The sequence below is a fragment of the Nuphar pumila genome, chromosome 10 (genome assembly GCF_984573655.1).
Source record: "Nuphar pumila chromosome 10, dmNupPumi1.hap1.1, whole genome shotgun sequence".
Classification (NCBI taxonomy): Eukaryota; Viridiplantae; Streptophyta; class Magnoliopsida; order Nymphaeales; family Nymphaeaceae; genus Nuphar; species Nuphar pumila.
The window spans coordinates 27,340,410-27,359,560 of record NC_143258.1 but is presented as its reverse complement, the minus strand read 5'-3'; positions in this window follow the sequence as shown (position 1 = coordinate 27,359,560).

Below are 19,151 nucleotides of genomic sequence, written 5' to 3'. Positions count from 1 at the left end.
ACTAGAGGGGCGCCACATGGGTTTGGGCCACCTCTAGCCGATCCAAATCCAAATCGATAATGCACTATTTAAAATAAATGCTCATTTAATGCCTTTAAAAATAAAATTGACTTCAACAAATCAAATACTTATTTTCACAATCTTAATTGACATGAAATGTGCAAAGCTTCTTAAAGAAATTTCCCTTCGTTTGCGAGAAATACGCTTGTTACGACTCACGTACTATAGTTAAGCAATTCTCGTAATTCACATGCACTAACGGGGTTTTTTCATCGTATAGGTCCCAAATTCGAGGACAAACCATACAAATATATTATAAACTTACCCTTAAATTTTTAGAGGTTAATTCGTTCAGAATTGGGCTCTTCTTACTCATATGCTATACTTACGCGATTTCGGGTCGCGCGCATAAAGCTGAAATACAAAGCACAATCAAATTATGTCTAATTTACGTGATACAATCATAAACACACGAAAGTATATATATCAACTCAATGCAGACAATGAATTTTTTTCAGAAAATTTCATGGGTCTTACAACTTGAGTGATGAAATTTCATATGTATGAAACTGAACACTCACATGCACATTATCTTGTCTCTCAGACATGAAATTGTATAATGCCTTTGTTCCTTATGTTTGTGCAAATGATAGAAAGCATGTGGTATTTAATTACACTTTGCACGTAGCACATCCTGACACTTGTACTGAGTAGTGCATACCTCGACTGGTATATTGCTTGAGGCATTGGTGAGTGCATAAGGTGCACTTACTTCATGAAATAAGAAGGGTTGAAACATAAGTTTAAACACCATAGGGTATGAATGAATATGATTTGTATTTGGACTCAGTTGGAGTCTCTGGGCAAAGGCGCTTCTGTCGTGAGTGAACTCACGTGTGACTATACCCTAAATTAGAAAAGAAAGAATATGGTGTTATGATCGCTTTCACGAGCGATGTGCTCTTGTTAGCCACGTGAGGCTGAGCACGTGGATGGGCAGGCTAAGACCTCGTTTTTCGTACACCGCGGGGACCACGAGGCAAAAAATCCTCGTTAAGAGGTATGACTAAACAATGAGCCTAAGAAAGATAAACCTGCTTTGCCCCATTCACAAAATGGTTCACCTTGGACAGGGTGGATGGTATAACCCTGAGTGACTTGTCATTACTACAATGCGTGTTTTGACAGGAGCTGTAGCGCCCTTTGGCCTCCAGTCACTCAGAGTCAGGGAGGTTGAGGTTGCCTTCTTTGGACCTCACTACTGCAGTAGTATGGATTGCAATCCTTCCCTATGCGAGAGTTTCACTCAGCTGTGTGCTGCTCGCATAAGGTTTACTCGGTCTGTAGCATCCCCGGTTACCACACTATAATTTGAATAACAGACACCGGACATGTCTCACAGAATGAGAGGTTCCTTCGCGTACCCGAAGGAGTAACAAGAAGAACTTAAAAACTAACCAATCACAGCTGACATATTGTAGTTGTTACTTTACTTGTTCAACAGTTGTTTCAGTTACTTTACTTGTTCAGTAGTTGTTACAGTTTTGTTACTTGCTTCACTGGACTAGCACTTGTCACATACACACTTACCTGACACAAACATATACACTTGTTAGTTCTTGTTTCTGTTTCTTGTTTTTCCTCTTAGAAATGATATATATATATATATATATATATATATATATATATATATATATATATATATATATATATATATATATATATATATATATATATATATATATATATATATCATGGTTGTTTCTTCACCACCTCGCAAGAGAACTGACCCCATTTTATGGGGATGCAGGTGACGAATAGGTACAGTGTTGATGCGACGGCACACGATGGCAGCTTGGGGACCTACACTTAGCTGCAGATCCTGTCCCAGTTGGTTTTGGGTCTTGGTTGGGATACATTCCCTATTTTTGAGATTTTTGTACTATCACATTTTATAACTTTTAAACTGTCGGGTTGTATACCCCCTTGATACTTATGGTTGTACCTTTATTTACATTGTTAGTTACTTTTGTTGTACTTACATGTGGTCATCCAGACTTGCCGCCTTGCCACCTTCTTTACACCTTGTTTATGCTGTTTTCAGTAAAACCTTTCAAAAAAAAAAATCATAGAAAATCTAAGGTTTTTCCAAGGTCGGGGTTTGGGGTGCCACAGAGCTTGGTATCAAAGCAGCATTTAAGTGTGGTCCAAGGCTTCATCGTGCATCGTCTATCACACTGTAAGTATGATTAAACTTTATTTATTTCTTTGTTCCTTATTTCTTAGTTAGAATTGTGTGCTTGGTTCTGTGTGTGGGTTAGATGGCGACAAACCCAAGTTACGAGAAGATTTTGGAAGCTCTTCAGAACTTGGTCCGATGCGAGGAGTCCTTGGGTGGAGCTGTGCAACACTTAGCACGTAGCGTGCATATGTTTGCACCTCCTTGTGTCAGGTGTTTGGTGAATCACGCAGGATAAATTTGTCCCCATGAATTGTCTGATTGCCCTTGTTACAGTCTTCGGGGGTATATCGAGGAAGAATGTCAGACGAAGCTGCGAGATGAGCTCTGGAAGAGCAATGCGGATGATATCGATGATGCGTCTTCGGTCACTGGACCCATAGTGGTTGAAGTGGATAGCCAAGATGGAGACAGACGTGGAGCGCCAGACTCTCCCCAGTATTCTCCTGAATCGTATCCTTATGCGGTTTCATAGGAATACGTGCTGAAACCTCCTGTGCCGCCAGTACTGATGGAAGTCCAGGAGATATCTGATACGCCATTGAGAACTCCTGCTTCTCCTCCTCGTATCAGGCCGCGACGCTGTGGAAGTCGGAAGGACTACCGAGATCATCGCAAAATTTTTCCTCTCGAAATGTTCTCTTTCTTTCTCTTCCTTTCCTACCTCTATGTCCTCCTTTTGAAGGGAGAAAATAGAAGACGGAAAGTGAAGAGAGAAGAGAAAAGAAAAGAAGAGAAGAGAAGAGAAGAGAAGATGAACTCTTTTGCGAGTCTCACTTGACCTTGATTTTGAAAAATATTTTGAAATAACTCGCCTCTGTTTTTGAAATATTTGCGGAAAAACTGAGAGACGGGATCCGCTCGTCGGTACGAGGTTCGACCATTCCTGGCGCCTTTACCAGGGGTAATCGAACCAAGGGTCGAATTAATGCCTTTTGCTTTGCTAAGAAATTATCTAAGTATTTATCCTAAGTCTAGATGCACAAAGAATCATGCTTGTGCAAATGCAAAGATGTATGCTCTTTTTGAGATATTTTGAAGATTTTTCCAAGTGAGATGAATCTGATAAAGTGAAGAAATGATTTTAACTTAGAACTTAGGATTAAAGTTCTAAGCTTTAAGAAGAATCAAAAGCTTGGGAATATGAATCTGGTTTTGGAATATAAAACTCTGAGATGAAAGGAATTTTCAAAGTCATAAATGGACTTTCAATCCGAATAGAAATGAAAAAAAAAAAAAAATTGAATCAGAAGGAAAGATAGAATTGGGAATTTTGAACAAAATTGAGAAATGGAATTGATTTGAAAGTTGGATTTTTAAGATGAAATTCGAATCCAATATCTGGATTCTGAATAGAGTTTCAAAGTTGAATTCTGAATTTTAGGATCTGAAATGGGAACTTGATCTGAAATCTGGAATGAAATGGAATTGGTTTTTAAGGAAAGTAGAATTTGGATTTAGAATTTTGAATGGAATCGGATTCAAGATTTGGGATCCAAGATGGTATTTGGATCCGAAATCTGAGATCCAAGATAAGGTTGGACTCTGGATCCCAAGATGGAATTGGATCTGAAGTCTGAGATCCAATGTAGGATTGGAATCTGGATCCTAGAATGAATTTGGATCTAAAGTCTGAGATCCAATGTAGAATTGGTTTCTGGATCCTAAGAGGAATTTGGATCTGAATCTGAGATCCAATGGTAGAATGAGGATCTGGATTTTAAAAGAAATTTGGACCTATGATTGGAGATCCAAAGTGGAATAAGGATTTGGATCCTAAATGGAATTTGGGTCTGTGATGGGAGATCCAAAAATGGGATAAGGATTTGGATCCTAAGAATTTGGAATTTGGATCTGAATCTGAGATCCAAAGCAGAGTTGGATTCTGGATCCTAAGAATTTGGAATTTGGATCTGAATCTGAGATCCAAAGCAGAGTTGGATTCTGGATCCTAAGAATTTGGATCTGAATCTGAGATCCAATGGAATGAGGATCTGTATCCTAGATGGAATTTGGATCTGTAACTGGAGATCCAAATGGAATAAGGATTTGGATCCTAAATGGAATTTGGATCTGTAATTGGAGATCCAAAGTGGAATGGAGTTTTATACTTAGAAATCTGGATCCAAGTTGAGACTAGGATTTGATTTTGGATTTGGTTTATGAAAAGTCCAAATAGGACCTTTAAAGATGGATCTGGGTTTTTTAGAAACCCAAAATTTAAGTTTTGAGATTTAAATCCAAATCTTGATTGAAGGTAAAGGAGGTGAGGTTGACCCTTTTAAAATCAGAAGATAACTTCAAAGTTAAATTGAACTTTGAAACTGAATTTTGAATTGAATTGGAAATTTGAGGTTTGAATATAAAGGAATTTCAAAGTCAAATTGGACTTTGAAGTCGAAATTTTGAATCTTAAAATGAGATAGAATTGGATTTGAACAAGATTTGATGAAGAAGAAGAAACACTTGGGGTTTTGAAAAGAAGTTTTGAAAATATGATGCAATTCTATCCTATATGATGAATGAATTTGAATAAGTTTGAAATTTGGAATTTGAAAAGCTATTTCATTCTTTAAATGAATTAAAATAAGATTGAAAATATAATACATCCTTGACTATGGTCATTGAATATATTATATGATAATCTATATTTAAATTCAAAAGAAGAATAAAACACATTTTTAGTGCTTTTATAGAATTTAAAATGAAATCAACCCTCAATATACCCTGACTATGGCCATTGGTATATATTTTGAGTTAATCCTAAGTTAAATTCTGATAAAAGAAAAAAATATTTTGAGAAAATATGATGGATTTTGAAAATGGATCTAGTGTGGATCCAGTGTTATTTCGTAAAAGATGAGAATTCTAAGTCTTGTTCACACCCCGACTATGGCCGTTGATGTAAATCGTCAACTTAGAACTAACTTACCTCTTACGAAATGGTGTGCGTGCCATTCATGTTTCACCATTGTGGGGATTTTGAGAAATAAAGGAAAAATGCATGGAATAAACAATTCATGGTATTCTATGATGCTCATTCATTCTACCTAAAGCAAGAAATGTAAATTTTTATTCCAACCTAACTATTACAATGGATAAAATCAAATGTACAATCCCAAATAATGATATCTCTTACATGTTTCCTGTAAAACAACCAGGTTAGTAAAAGGGAAAATCACACGTATATATATGGAAGTCCAATGATGAAAATGATAAAAGGATGGAAAAGATATCTATATACCTATATACATATATATACGTACATATACAGGTATATTCACATAAATGTGTATGTCTATGTATAGACACATATATATACATATAGGGGTATATTCAATGGAGAGATGTGCTAAGGTGTGGGATTATGTCCAGGTTGCTGCAAGCAAACCCTTTCAGTAATGAAGGCAGTTTGTGATAAAAAAAGAAAAATGAGATACATGGTGTTTGGGAAATGTGAATTTCTAGGTGCAGCAATGAAGGTGTTCATTTCAGCTGGTGACGACAGCTAGTGGAAGAATGTTGATGATGGATCAGGAATAAATGTGAATGCACAGGAATTCTGTGTGGCAGGGGAGGCTGCAAATCATATTGGCAAAGGTGGCTGGAGAGAAACTGTGCAACACATGGGCATCAATATTCCAACTTCTTAGCACAAGATCTAATTGATTGATTTGCAAAGCTTGGATTTGAGATGGCAGAGACAATAGGTTTGACTTACTCGACAGGGATAACAAGTGTTTTAATGCTTTAAACAGAAGCAGAGAAGCAAACTGGGGCAGTAATGTAATCTAAAAATCTGATCTTCGGAATTGTTGCAGTTGCATTTTATATTTATGGACAATCCTCTGATTTTGAAGTAACCAATGACCTTTCAATTATTCTTCCAAGGAAGAATATATACTGTTATACCAATGGCTGTACCAAGGAAATAAAACCTACAGGTAACTCCAAGAGGGTAACCACCTCCCAGAACAAACATCAAAACTGGAATTGTTGGTATGATAGGACATACACTTGTTTTATGACACAGATACAACGCATGACTAACAGTAGACCTCCACTGTCGCAAGGTATTTAGATGCTCCCAATTAGAGTAAAAGAATTGACAAGGTCATGGTAGGCGCAGGCATACAGATGCTGGGCATTATGAAATTATAGGGGGTTTCGTCATGATTCACCCTTTTACAACACTTTGGCCAAGCAAATGAGCAAGAGGTTGAAATGCCTTGGATAGCTGGTTCATGCCAAACCAGAACTCAAAGCATCTGCTATTTCAGAACTAAAAAGTCTCAGGGCATGGTTTTTGCAGCAAGTAGACCAAAACCGAACAGAGATTTTCAATCAAATCAATTATGGCCGATTTTATAGCAGGTAACAACATCCAAGATAAACCAAAGAGAAGATGGGATAAAGTGAAATTAACACACGTAATTATAAGAAAAATCGATTACTGAAGCAGACGCAATGGATCAACATAACTTATGGGAAAGAAATTTAATGATAAAAAAAAATGCACGGCAAACAAGTCATGAATGATACAAAATGCTTTGCATCGACGATTATAACCATGGGCAATATCTGAGATTGATGAAAGATCATTGCTGGGATAAAATCCGATCTGATATTAGATCAGATCGGATGTTACCTTAAAGATCACTTCCAGACATAGGGTTGATCTAACTAATGAAATGATGTTACCAAATGTTACAACAGAGATAAATTTATATCTAAATCCACAGATGTGAATTTAAAGAGGCAGATGATTGGGTGGATTTGAGAGGAAAATAAACCAATACAGAATTCAATCTCACGGCAAGCCTAGTGTAAACTCAATTTCAGAGTAGCTGAACAGAGCATTTCATGACAGCTATTGACATCTGCGAAATGCCAGGTTTCGCCAAGTTCCAAATTGCAATCAAATGCAAATATCACATTACATTGGGTTGACATAAGTGATTTTAATGCTGAAAATAATAGACATGATACTGAGGTAACGCTATAAAACTGAAGTGAAAAGTGTTGATGAGAGCATGTAATTGTAAGGTGAAATCTAGCGAGCTATCTTACCAGGGTTCTACTGTATCGGGTGATCAGACTTCAGAGAAGTCGTGCACACCTGAAAGGAAAGAAAGGAATGTGAGAAAGTGCATAAAAAAAATGTACTGCAATGTCATATCTGTAGGAAGAGAATTAACTTAAAAGGAAATCTCATAAGGTAACAAGAAAATGGGAGGATGCAGAGATACATAATCCACTCATATGGATAAGATTTCCCTTTTTTTTTTTGGATTCTTGGATTTAATTCCAGTTAGAAAATATGAGGCTCCTGGGACATTTGTGATGGCACTGTGTGAGGTCACATATGAAAGTACCTTGTCAATAACAAATTCTGCAGCAATTTCAATATCATCACCATGTTTTAGACACTTTGGTCCTATCTGATGAGGCATTGGCATTGTGGCCTCTTCTTATAATACCAATAATCCACAGGATGTCGCACGACCCCTTCCTGGGCCTGACTGTCCCAAAAGCTTCAGAGGACTAGCCCCTCTTTAAGGTTATCATTCAGAATTTTCTGTAGCATTACCGAAACTACTGATCTGAACTTCACGCTACGGTAAAAGGATCCATCTACAATATGGAATATGGAATTTCATGTCTTCAGGAGGTATGGATATATCACACGAAAACCCTGTTTATAAACAGATTTATGTCACTCATCATACTCATATGACATATGGATTTGGCGAATCCATTCTGGACCTGGTATCCACGCAGTCTTCTGTGACCAATTGAGGGTGTAGTCATAAGAGTAACAAACAGAATTTACAGTAAAGGAAGAATCCCTATGATAGACCGGGTTTAGATTTGCAGATGGTTAGAAATCCACTAATGGAGATGGCCTACAGATGTTCATGCGCAGGAAGATAATATTGAAACTGGAAATCAAACATAGCTCAAATAATCGAATATGAGTGTCGGGGATAAAAAAAATTAAGTCATATAGAAGCAAAAATGAGACATTAAAATTCAAATTTGCCTAAGCATAAAAGAAAAAGGGTTTCAGCAAAGCTTAGCAAATGATATTGGAATCGATGATTCCTTTGATATGGCATTTCCATGAACTGATTTGGCTATCTGCGAACCAGGATCATAGAGATTGCATTAATGAGATGATAAGAGGACGATAGAAAAAAAAAAAAGTAGTGCAGGCAGGGAGCAACATGACGATGGGTTAAACTAGAGGCTGACAATCAAATATCCAAATAAAGTGATGATGATGTAAGAGAGGAACCCAAAACAATCGTGAATTATAATGAGACCGAGTTCCAGATGTGAACGATATTTGAGCGTCAGCAAAAGAAATTGAACCAAGATTATCGATTTGTTGGGCCCAATAATATAAGTCAAATAAGCAAAGAATAAACCAAGACACTAAAAAAAAAAAGGAAAAAAAGAGAGATGTAGGACTTGGGAAATTCCTGTTAATGTTGCACAGGGTATGTCGAAGTTGCTAAAGAGCAACTCAAACTTTACCCACAGTGCGTTAATAAACAATCAAAAGACAAACGGAAGAAAGGAAGGTTGAAGAAAAATTACCTCGTTCAGCAGAAATTATGAAAAAGGGAGAAGCAGGACTTCTGTTCTATCCTGGAAACCCCTTTTGTTATTTTTTTTTACAGGCGTGAATGAGTCTCTGACTTTATGTAGTCCGGGAGGAAAACACCCCTGCTGGATATCACTGTTACTAGACGAAAACTTGGCCGATCGATCCTTCAGAAGCAAGATTGACGCGCCAGACGAAGAATGGATGGATACTAAGGAAAGGGTGGATGATCGGCTAAAGAGGAAAGGAGGATGGATGAATTCTTGCAGATGAGTTCCGTGACGAAGAGGTTGATGAATTGTAAGAGATGGTGTCTGAAGGGAGAAGAAGGAAAGAAAGTCGGCCACCGGGAAGATCATGGATGCTGAAGACAGAGGGTCGCCTCTTCTTAAAAGGGGAATGGAGAATTCGAGAAGAGAGAATTCGTTAAGGATCGATGGTGGAGAAGAGAGCATGCGGTTTGAAGATGGAGGGTGGAAAGAGGAGACAAAGGGGCGCGGGAAGATGTTCGTTGCCAGTTTTCACTATTTCAAAAGGGTGGTTCCCTTTTTAAGAATTTTCTGAAAAATGGTTAAGGAGCGAGGTTTTTGGTAAAAATGGCTTCAGAAGGCTTAAAATCCTTTGTTTTTCTTGTAATTTTTCTCATTTTTTTAGTTTTTGTGTTGTTTTTCAAATTTTTTTTTTTTTTGTATTTTTAGAATAAAATCTTAAAGCTTTACAAGGAATCAAAGATTGAAACTAATAATTTTTTTTTGATGTTTTTTGTAAAATATTTACAAGAGGAGTTTTTCTGAGAATTTTTAGAAACTATTTTGAGAAAATTTCTTCAGAAATGGGTTTTGATCTGGATTTTGAAGAAATATGGTTTTAAAGCACTGGATTCGGATCCGGAATTGATTTTGAACATATCAACGTGAATTTTAATTCAGAGAATCTGAAGAAATGACTTGATTTTCTCAGAAAACAGGGTTAGGGGCAAAGGGGTCATTTTTATAAATTTTGAAAAATTTGGGGTGTTCACACTTCTCCTCCTCGTATCAGGCCGCGACGCTGTGGAAGTCGGAAGGACTACCGAGATTTTTACACTAGCAAGCCATGAGAATGTTATGTTATATTGTTAGAAGCACTGAGTCAGTGTTTCATTTCTGAGTTTTTGCTTAAGTTGTTAACAATGTTTTGGTTAACCCTGTCTGGATGAAGGGTGTTTCTGTAGTGCATGCAATTTTCCTATTAATGCAATGAATTTCCTACATTTGAGTACTTGCCTAGTTGCTTATGTGTAATTCTGTTTATTTAGATGGCGTGGCGTACACGATGTGACGATCTTATGGAAACACTCAACAACCTCACTGAGGTGGTTGGACGCCAAGCCGAGACGATGAGGAACATGGGCGAACACATACAACAGACAACCCAGGGTCAGGGAACTCCTGCCCAAGTTCCTACCATAGTAGTATCGTATAAGCAGTTTATGAGTATGAATCCTCCTTCATTTGACAGAAAGGCGACACTAGAAGTAGCAGAAGACTAGGTACGAGAGATAGAGTGAATCTTTCGTGTCCTACAGGTGGGCGACGATCGGAAGGTTGACTTCGGGACGTATCGTCTCCGAAAGGATGCTGAGAGGTGGTGGGCTACCACCTGGGAGATCAAGTTCGACAACCAGCCGATCGAGTGGGAGCAGTTGGTAGAGGCTTTCTATGCTGCATATTTCCAGGCTCATGAGAGGAGCAGAAAGATGCAAGAATTTCTCGATCTACAACAAGGAAGTTCGACACTAGCCGAGTACGTCACTCGTTTTTGCAGTCTTGAAAGATACTGCCCCAACTTGTATGCAATCGAGAAGGAACAAGCACTGAAGTTTGCTCGAGGTCTGAAGCCAGTTCTGCGAACAAAGGTGTATACGCATGCACCTACGATAGTGAACGAGGCTCTGGAGACAACCTCACTTTTAAAGCACGATTGGACGGAATCCCAAAAGGCACCAGCATCCCGAGGACAACAACAAGAAGGCCAAAAGAGTTGGCCTAGAAAGTGTCAGTTTCAGAGAAATCAGGGTGGAAAGAAGTTCCATCCCCCTTCAAAGAAGAATAAAAACAACAACAACCAGCAGCAATACCAAAACCGATGACCCCAAAATCAGCAGCCCCAGAGGCAGATCACTGCGGTGGGTTGTCCGAAGTGCACCGTCGATCATCCAGGACAACCCTGCCCACGTGATACGGGTGGATGTCTTTATTGTGGCAAGATGGACCACTATATCAAGGACTGCCGGAAGAAGCAAGCAGATGATCAGCGAAGAAACACGCTAGGGACATCTCAGCAGGCGTAGCCGAGGCAGCCTCGGTCGTATCAGCAGCAACAACAACATCAGCCAAAGCAGGGCAACCAGAAGGCTATTGTCGGACGTGCTTATGCGACAACTGTGGAGCAAGTGACTAAGGGTGAATTGGTCCAAGGTACTATTTCAGTCGCAGGACATGCAACTTTTACGTTATTTGATTATGGTGCTTCACATTCTTTTATAGCTGCTAGATTTGCCAGTACTTTACCTTTGACTGTAGAGTCCATGAATTACCCGTTGGAGGTCCGTACTTCGACAGGTGATCAGTCCTTTTGTCATTCATACATTCTAAGCATCGAGGTGTCAGTGGCAGGGCAGAGCCTGTCAGCTGATGTGATCCTTCTAGACATGACTGAGTTCGATGTCATTCTAGGCATGGATTGGCTTTTTGAGTATCACACTTAAGTTTTTTGTCGAGAAGGCAAGGTTGTTCTTTTTCAGCCTGATCGTCCTGTCTTGGAGATCAAGCTTCCTCCACCCTTGCGTGATAGCCGTATGATTTCTTCCTTCAAGGCCCATAAGTATTTGCGGAATGGGGGTACTGCATTTTTGGTCACTATTACCCCAATCGAACCTGAGATGGTTTTAATTGATGACTTGGACGTGGTTCAAGAATTTTCTGATGTGTTTCCAGAGGAATTGCTTGGTTTACCTCCGAAGCGAGAAATCAAATTTTGCATCGAGTTGTTGCCTGGAACTACTCCTATTTCCAAGGAACCTTACCGTATGGCTCCGACAGAGCTTGAGGAATTGAAGCGGCAGTTAGAAGAACTTTTAGATCAAGGTTTCATTCGACCCAGTGCTTCTTCGTGGGGAGCACCAGTGTTGTTCGTGAAGAAGAAGGATGGATCTTTGAGGTTGTGTATCGACTACCGGTTGCTTAACCAAGCGACGATTAAGAACAAATATCCATTACCCAAGATCGAAGATCTCTTCGATCAGTTGCAGAGAGCAAAGATTTTCTCGAAGATTGACCTCAGGTCAGGTTATCATCAACTTCGTATTAGAGATGAAGACATTGTGAAGACTGCTTTTCGAACGAGGTATGGTTTATATGAGTTCGTGGTGATGCCTTTTGGCCTCACGAATGCACCAGCGACATTCATGGATTTGATGAACCGGATTTTTCATCCATTTGTGGATACATTCGTGATCGTGTTTATAGACGACATCTTGATCTACTCAGAGAGTCCTGAGCAACATCAAGAACACTTGCGTATTGTATTGAGTACTCTCCGTGAGCATCAGTTGTTTGCCAAGTTCTCCAAGTGCGAGTTCTGGCTTGAGCGAGTTATGTTTCTTTGTCACGTGATATCCAAGGACGGAGTGTCAGTCGATCCAACAAAAGTTGAAGCAGTTTTAGGCTGGAAACAACCTCAGAATGTGTCAGAAATTCATAGTTTTCTCAGGTTGACAGGTTATTATCGATGATTCATCCAAGACTTTTCAAGGATTGCCTTACCGTTGATGAAGCTTTTGCGCAAAGGTATCAAGTTCGAGTGGGATAGCACTTGTGAAGATAGTTTCCAGATCTTGAAGTCAAAGCTGACAACCTCGTCGGTGTTAGCTTTACCGTCAGGCAAAGGTGGTTTTGTGGTGTACACAGACGCCTCAGGTACCGGATTGGGTTATGTGCTTGTAAACACCCCAAATTTTCATTCACCTCCCTGACATCTCTACCAACCAGCCGAAGGGCAAAATAGTCATTTTTTGAGCCCAGACCTTACATAAGTCTAAATTGCATCTGCAACTCTCAATTTTTTTTTTAGCTCAAATGTTCAAAATTCTACTCCTGACAGGAGACGGGAATCTCCAAAGCCCGGTTCAGGATTACATTTCATAAGACATGTCATTGCATAGCATTGCATGAGCATTTCATATCACTTCACTGCAGAACATGTCATTCCGAGATCCAGAACTCTCGATTTCAAAATTTTCAATCCAGATTCGAATTTCAACTCTTTTCAAAATCGATTTCAAAACCCTGGGTTTTCTAAATTATCAATTCTTCCCATTTTACCCCCAGGACTCTAAATTTCAAAATAGTTTCTCAGGAAAACAATCTGGATAGCTTTTAATATGGATTTCAGCCACTTTATCTTAGATCTTCCTTTGTCAGCAATTTCCAATATCATTCTTTTGCAAAATCACCCCACAGGGGCCAACTCTTTTCAAAATTTCAGTTTTGCCAATTAGTCCAGATTTTATGAAAATTCCAAAAAGAGGTTTTACTGTCTTGTCCCTTATTTCAATAAAGAAGCAATATGGGACCCACACTGAGGTGGTGTCACATAGGCTTTTCTTTTGAAAAACCTGAATTTTGAAAAACCCAAAAATATTGGAGCCTTGTCCCTGGATTGGCGCCACTTGTCTTTTTCTCTCTCCTCCCATTTACCTGCCAAGTGTGAGCGTGGGGTTCACCTAGAGGTGGCGCCACATGTCATTTTCTCTCTCCTTCCATCCTCCGACACGTGTTAGTGTGGGGCCATCTTAAGATGCCGCCATATGTCATTAGACATCCTCTTCATTTTATGCCACGTGTTAATGTCCACCATCTTCACCCTATGCCATGTGTCAGTCCAAGGTCACTAGGAGATGCCACGTGTCATGTGATGCCTTGTCCAAAAAAAGTAGAGTTGTCTCCTTTTGAGGTGGCGCCATCTGAGGTATTCTCTCCTGCAGCAGACACGTGTCATTCTCTCATCTTCTCAGAAAAAGCAAGTGACACATGTCACTCCCTGCTTTTCTCAGAAAAAACAAGTGACACATGTCACCCTCTGCTCTTCTCAGAAAATGCAAGGGACATGTGTCTCTCTCTGCTTTCTTCAGAAAAAGCAAGTGACACATGTCACTTTCTGCCTCCTTCAGAAAAAGAAACAATTAAAATATTCAAACTCCAAGCTGAGGTGACGCAAATTCTGAAGTCTCCTCCCTAAATTCATTTTTTGAGATGGTGCCATGTGTCCTTTTTCCTCCTTTTTCTCTCTCCTACCACATGGCATTGTAGGAGCCACCCTGAGGTGGTGCCACATGGCCACCCTCCCTTGTTTCAGAGCCAACCTCATTTGAATTTCAAATTTCTTCCCTGAGGTGGCACCATCTGAAGAATCTCCTCCAACAAGCTGGCACTTGTCAGGTATGGAACCATCCTGGACTGCCACATGTCCAGATCTCCTTTCATCAGAAAAAGTAGAATTCAAACTCCTCTGAGGTGGCACCTTATGAGCCCACTGCCCTGTTCTTTTGACACGTGTCAAGACCCATTGTGATTTGGCGCCACATGGCCTGCTCCTACTGCTTCTAGATTCAAACCTTAAACCCCCTTTTGAGGTGGCGCCATTCTATAGCCCCACTTGGCCTCAATTTTCATTTTTTATTTTATTCAAAATAAAAATAGCCCCATGAGATGGCGCCACATGAGGGCTCCCTGCAAAAAGCAAACTTTGAATTTCAAACCCCAGGTAGCACCCTCTGAGGTGGCGCCATTTGGGAGACTTCTACAGAAAAAATCAAGCTACATTTTGAAAATTCCAAAAAAATCCCTTGCTGAGGTTTCTCACCCACAAAATTCTCATTTTTATTTTTCAAAAATCAAAATGGCATGACCTGAGATGGCGCCACATGGAGGGCTCAGATTAAGCCTCTTTGAATTTCAAAATTTTCCAAAAAATTCTATAAATACAAGGCCCCACACCTAGCCTAGGGGAGCTCTCCTTTGGATTTAGCATTTTCACTCTGAGTGCCCTACTACACGGTTTCAGAATTTTGGAACTCACGCCCCCTTTGGGCTCACTTGAGAAGGTGCATTGAAGCCATAACCTTGTTCGTATCAATTCCAACTCAACCTAGGCGTGTGGATCGAATTTCATGAACCCTTGGAGGCTCGGATCGAAGAACGAAAGAAGCCGTTGATAGCCGTTCATTTTGGGAATTCCAAAGCTGCAGAAGAACACAACGTGTACCTCTATTCTAATTGGTTTTATCGAAATAATGCCTTTGTCTTGATTTGCACTTTCATTTTGAAGAAAGAGCTCATCCGAATGATGGATCTAACTATTCTCATAAAGCGACATATATTAAAAGTAAAATTATGCTTTCTTGATGATTTTAACATTCATGCATTAATTAGATTTAGTTCATATTTCATTTCGTTGATTTTAGGAATTAATTAGATTTTTTTAGTCTTTGTTTCAATTCTGCTTTATTTCTTTGATTTCCTATTTTTGTCAGTCAGTCCACTCGTTATTTTATGTATTTATTTTTCCCTAAAAATGCCAAAAAAATCACAGTACGCGTCCCTAGATGTCCCTAGCCATATGCCAAAAATTCAGAATGATTTGAATTTATTTACTGCAGTAAATGTTCGAAATGGTAGGTCGGGTTTTGTTACCTCGGATACGTTTTGAAAATTTATTTCCGACTTGTAAAATCGAGATATCTCTCATATGAGGTCCTATTTTAGATCCGAAAAATGTCGTGAACTCGATATGATGTCTATTATTTAATATGATTTTATCAGATGTTTCTGAATTTTTTTTGTTGTTTGACAAAAATCGGAGAGTTCGGGACACGTGTCAGAGCCTGATTTGGGTCTCTGAGATTTTGGATCGACTTAAGGCGATGGGTTCTCTTTGGGTATTGCTCCAAATCCGAATCTATAAAAAGTGAATGTCATGTTTGGGATGTCCTCTATTTGCATCTGAAAGATTATGATTTTTTGTCAGTCGCCTGTTTTGTCATATTTATCTGTTCTGTTGATTTAGGCATGAAAAGTCGTATTTTTATCTTTGTTCCTGTTGATCAAATGCCGAAATCATAAAAATAAAAGTTGTTCTTGTGTGTGTCGTTAGTTCCTCAGTTAAATAGCAGAAATGTCTATGGTAGGATGCTATTTTTTATGCAATTTTATATCGGATCAGGTTAATTTTGCCTCCGCCTGAACCAAATTCTCGTTACCGAACTCACCGTAGTTCAACTCCCGAGGCTGTAAAAGATAAAATTGTTTATTTTCATGTCATTTAGCAGTCTGCAAAATCTCAGATGTTTCTATGGTGTAATTCTCATATTACTGCATTAAGTGTCACATTTGGTTCGGGTCCGGAGGCGAAATCCGCCCTTTTTAGGATTTTCTTTAAATTTTAGCATTTAAACCATGTCATTTCATGAGTTTTAGCATTCTAGGCTATTTATCAGAATAAGTAAATGCTCCACACCGAATTTGACAGCATTTGGAATTCGTTTGATGTTCGGTTCAACCGTATCATCAAAACAGGGCCCCGCGGGACCCGGATCCAAGCGAAAAACAAGCGAAATTCCTTATTTTGGACAAATTGCAAAATATCAAATTCTGATTTTACAGTCCTAGTGTGTTTAGCAGCATGTCATTATATCTCATCATGCATTTCATCATCATTTGTTTCAATTTGAATTTTGAAACCTCAATTTTACCAAATTTTCCTTCAAAAAACCCTGATTTTATAGGTGTAACTTTAATATTAAGGGTATTTTGGTCATTTTGACCACCATTTTGAATTTCAATCTATTTTCTACTGGATATCTTGCATTTTCATTATTTCAAATATCAAGGAAGCATGAGAATAGAGTCTATTTTCTACTGGATTTCTTGCACATCATATTTCCAATTTTGCAAAGTATTGTGCATTAAATCAATTAAGTTCTGAACATGTTCATGGCCACAGTCAGAATATGTGAAGGATTTATTTTGACTTAATACACATTTTTCCAACAAATTTCTCAGAAAATATTTTCAAAGTGCATTCATTCACTCATATCATTTGCATCATGAAATCATTGCTTTTCTTAGGATTTTCTCAAGAAAACTTCATTCTCAAGAAAATCGATTTCTCAAGAAACTCTGAGAATTTTTCAAAATTGGTTTTCCCAAGTCCAGTTTCTCCCCAGTTTTCCATGGAAAAGGTTATTTTCTCAAGATTTTCAAAAGAAGTCTCTCACCTTTCTAAAAGATCAAAATCGATTTCCAAGTATTTCAAGGCTAAGATTCTCAGGATTTCAGTTTCTCGAGTTTCAATTCTCCTTCTCCAAAGAATTTTCCAATGAATCTCAACCATTTTCCAAAGAAAGCTTTCAAAACTTGAGGCTTTTCCTGAAAAGCATTTTCCCTTCCAGTGTTCACCTTTTTCTCAAGACTCACTTCTATTTTCTCAAGATTTTCAAACTATTCATGATTTTCCCACATCTTTATGAACTTTCTCGAGATTTCCAATCCTTTCCATCTGAGTTTTCCTGAGAAATTGATTTCCATCATTTGCCTTAGAACTATTTCCAACTCCAAATATTTTCCAAGCATACATCATGTTTTTCCAACTTACATTTTCCAAAATCTCATAGCACATGCCTGAATTCTCTGTGCATTTAGGATAGAACACAATTTCGATGATTTAACTAAGTCAAGCACAATTTTGGTCCTTGGTTCGATTACCCCTGTTAAAGGTGGCAGAAATGGTCGAACCTCGTACCGACAGGTCGAGCCCCATCGCATGGATTTTCTTGCAATTTTCAAAATGGAGGCGAGTATTTCAAAACAAATTTCCAAAATTCGGTCAAGTTTGAAGCGCGAAAGTATTTCCCTCTCTTTCTCTTTTGCATGGAAGGGAAGATGAGAAAATTTTTACGACGATAACAAGTTTGGCGACCGTGATGGAACCTGTCCTTGTCTGACCTAAATTGTGCCTGACTTGGTTTAATTATCAAAACTGTGTTCTCAAAATGTCAGCTCTTTATATTTTGATATCATGCGAACCTAGGAGCCTAGATTTTGACCTAGCTGACATTGATTGCATATAAACTAGGCATGGTTTGGTAGGACCAGATTGAGGAGATATTTTCATGCTCACATAGACTTAGATCTAAATATAACTCTCCTCAATTTAGGATCTGAATGCAAACAATATATGCTTCTTCAAAGTTTTCAAAATCTATCTCTCTAGGATTTAGAGCCCTCTATTTCTTGCATGTGATCATTTTTCAAACCTCCTTTACCTACTTTTACCCGGTCTTCACGTTGCTGGGCTCTCTTCCAGAACCCTAGTTCGGGACAGAGCCTCACAACTGGGCCAATTATTTGGGTTAACACCCCCCTACCATGTACCGCGGGCCACAGTCCGAAGTATATCGGTAGGCGCTCAAGGATGTTGGAAAACCTTACCTTAGAACCGGAGTTAAAATTATATGTCACGTACCTCGGATTTCGATTCGGGTATATCGACGTAACTGGATTGGACAAAGATGATCTGGACATAGAGTTAGGATTAGGGTCCTACAACTTATTTTCAAAATGATGCATCTAGAGTCAGCCTTTTAGGGAGTGTTGTATGTGCATATATGTTTGTGCAGGATGTGATTGTAGGCTACTTTTATTTCCCTCATATTTTCCCAAAAATATTTTTCCAAATATCCATATTTCTCACCTTTTCCTTCATTTTCTCAAACCCTGAATGATTTTCTCAAATATCCAATTTCTTTCAAAACTCCAGGTGATTTTCTATTCTCCCGTTCTACTGGATCTCGAATTTCAGCTGCATTTTCATCCTGCCTACAATTTTCCAAAATCATATATTTTCTCTCATTAGATTTTCAATCCTTTTGTCTATTTGCAAAATTCTTCATCTTATTTTCCTCATGCATACCTTGATTATTGCAGTGGAAATTGTTTATTCACCTTCCCTTTTGCCTTCTCCTTATTCTAAATCCGTTTGCGGATTGTTTTTCCAAGAGATATCTCTTTTCTTCAAAATGGTGTTTTCCTCGTGGTTGACGACCTCGCCTAGGTAACAAGGCACATTTTCTATTGTTTATTTCTCTTGCAGAGAATGACAACACAATTGTCGTGATTTCAACGATGACTCCATCCCTAGTAATGGGATATTCTTCCAATTGTCTACCATATTATCAATTATCCTTCTTTGTATTCAAAATTT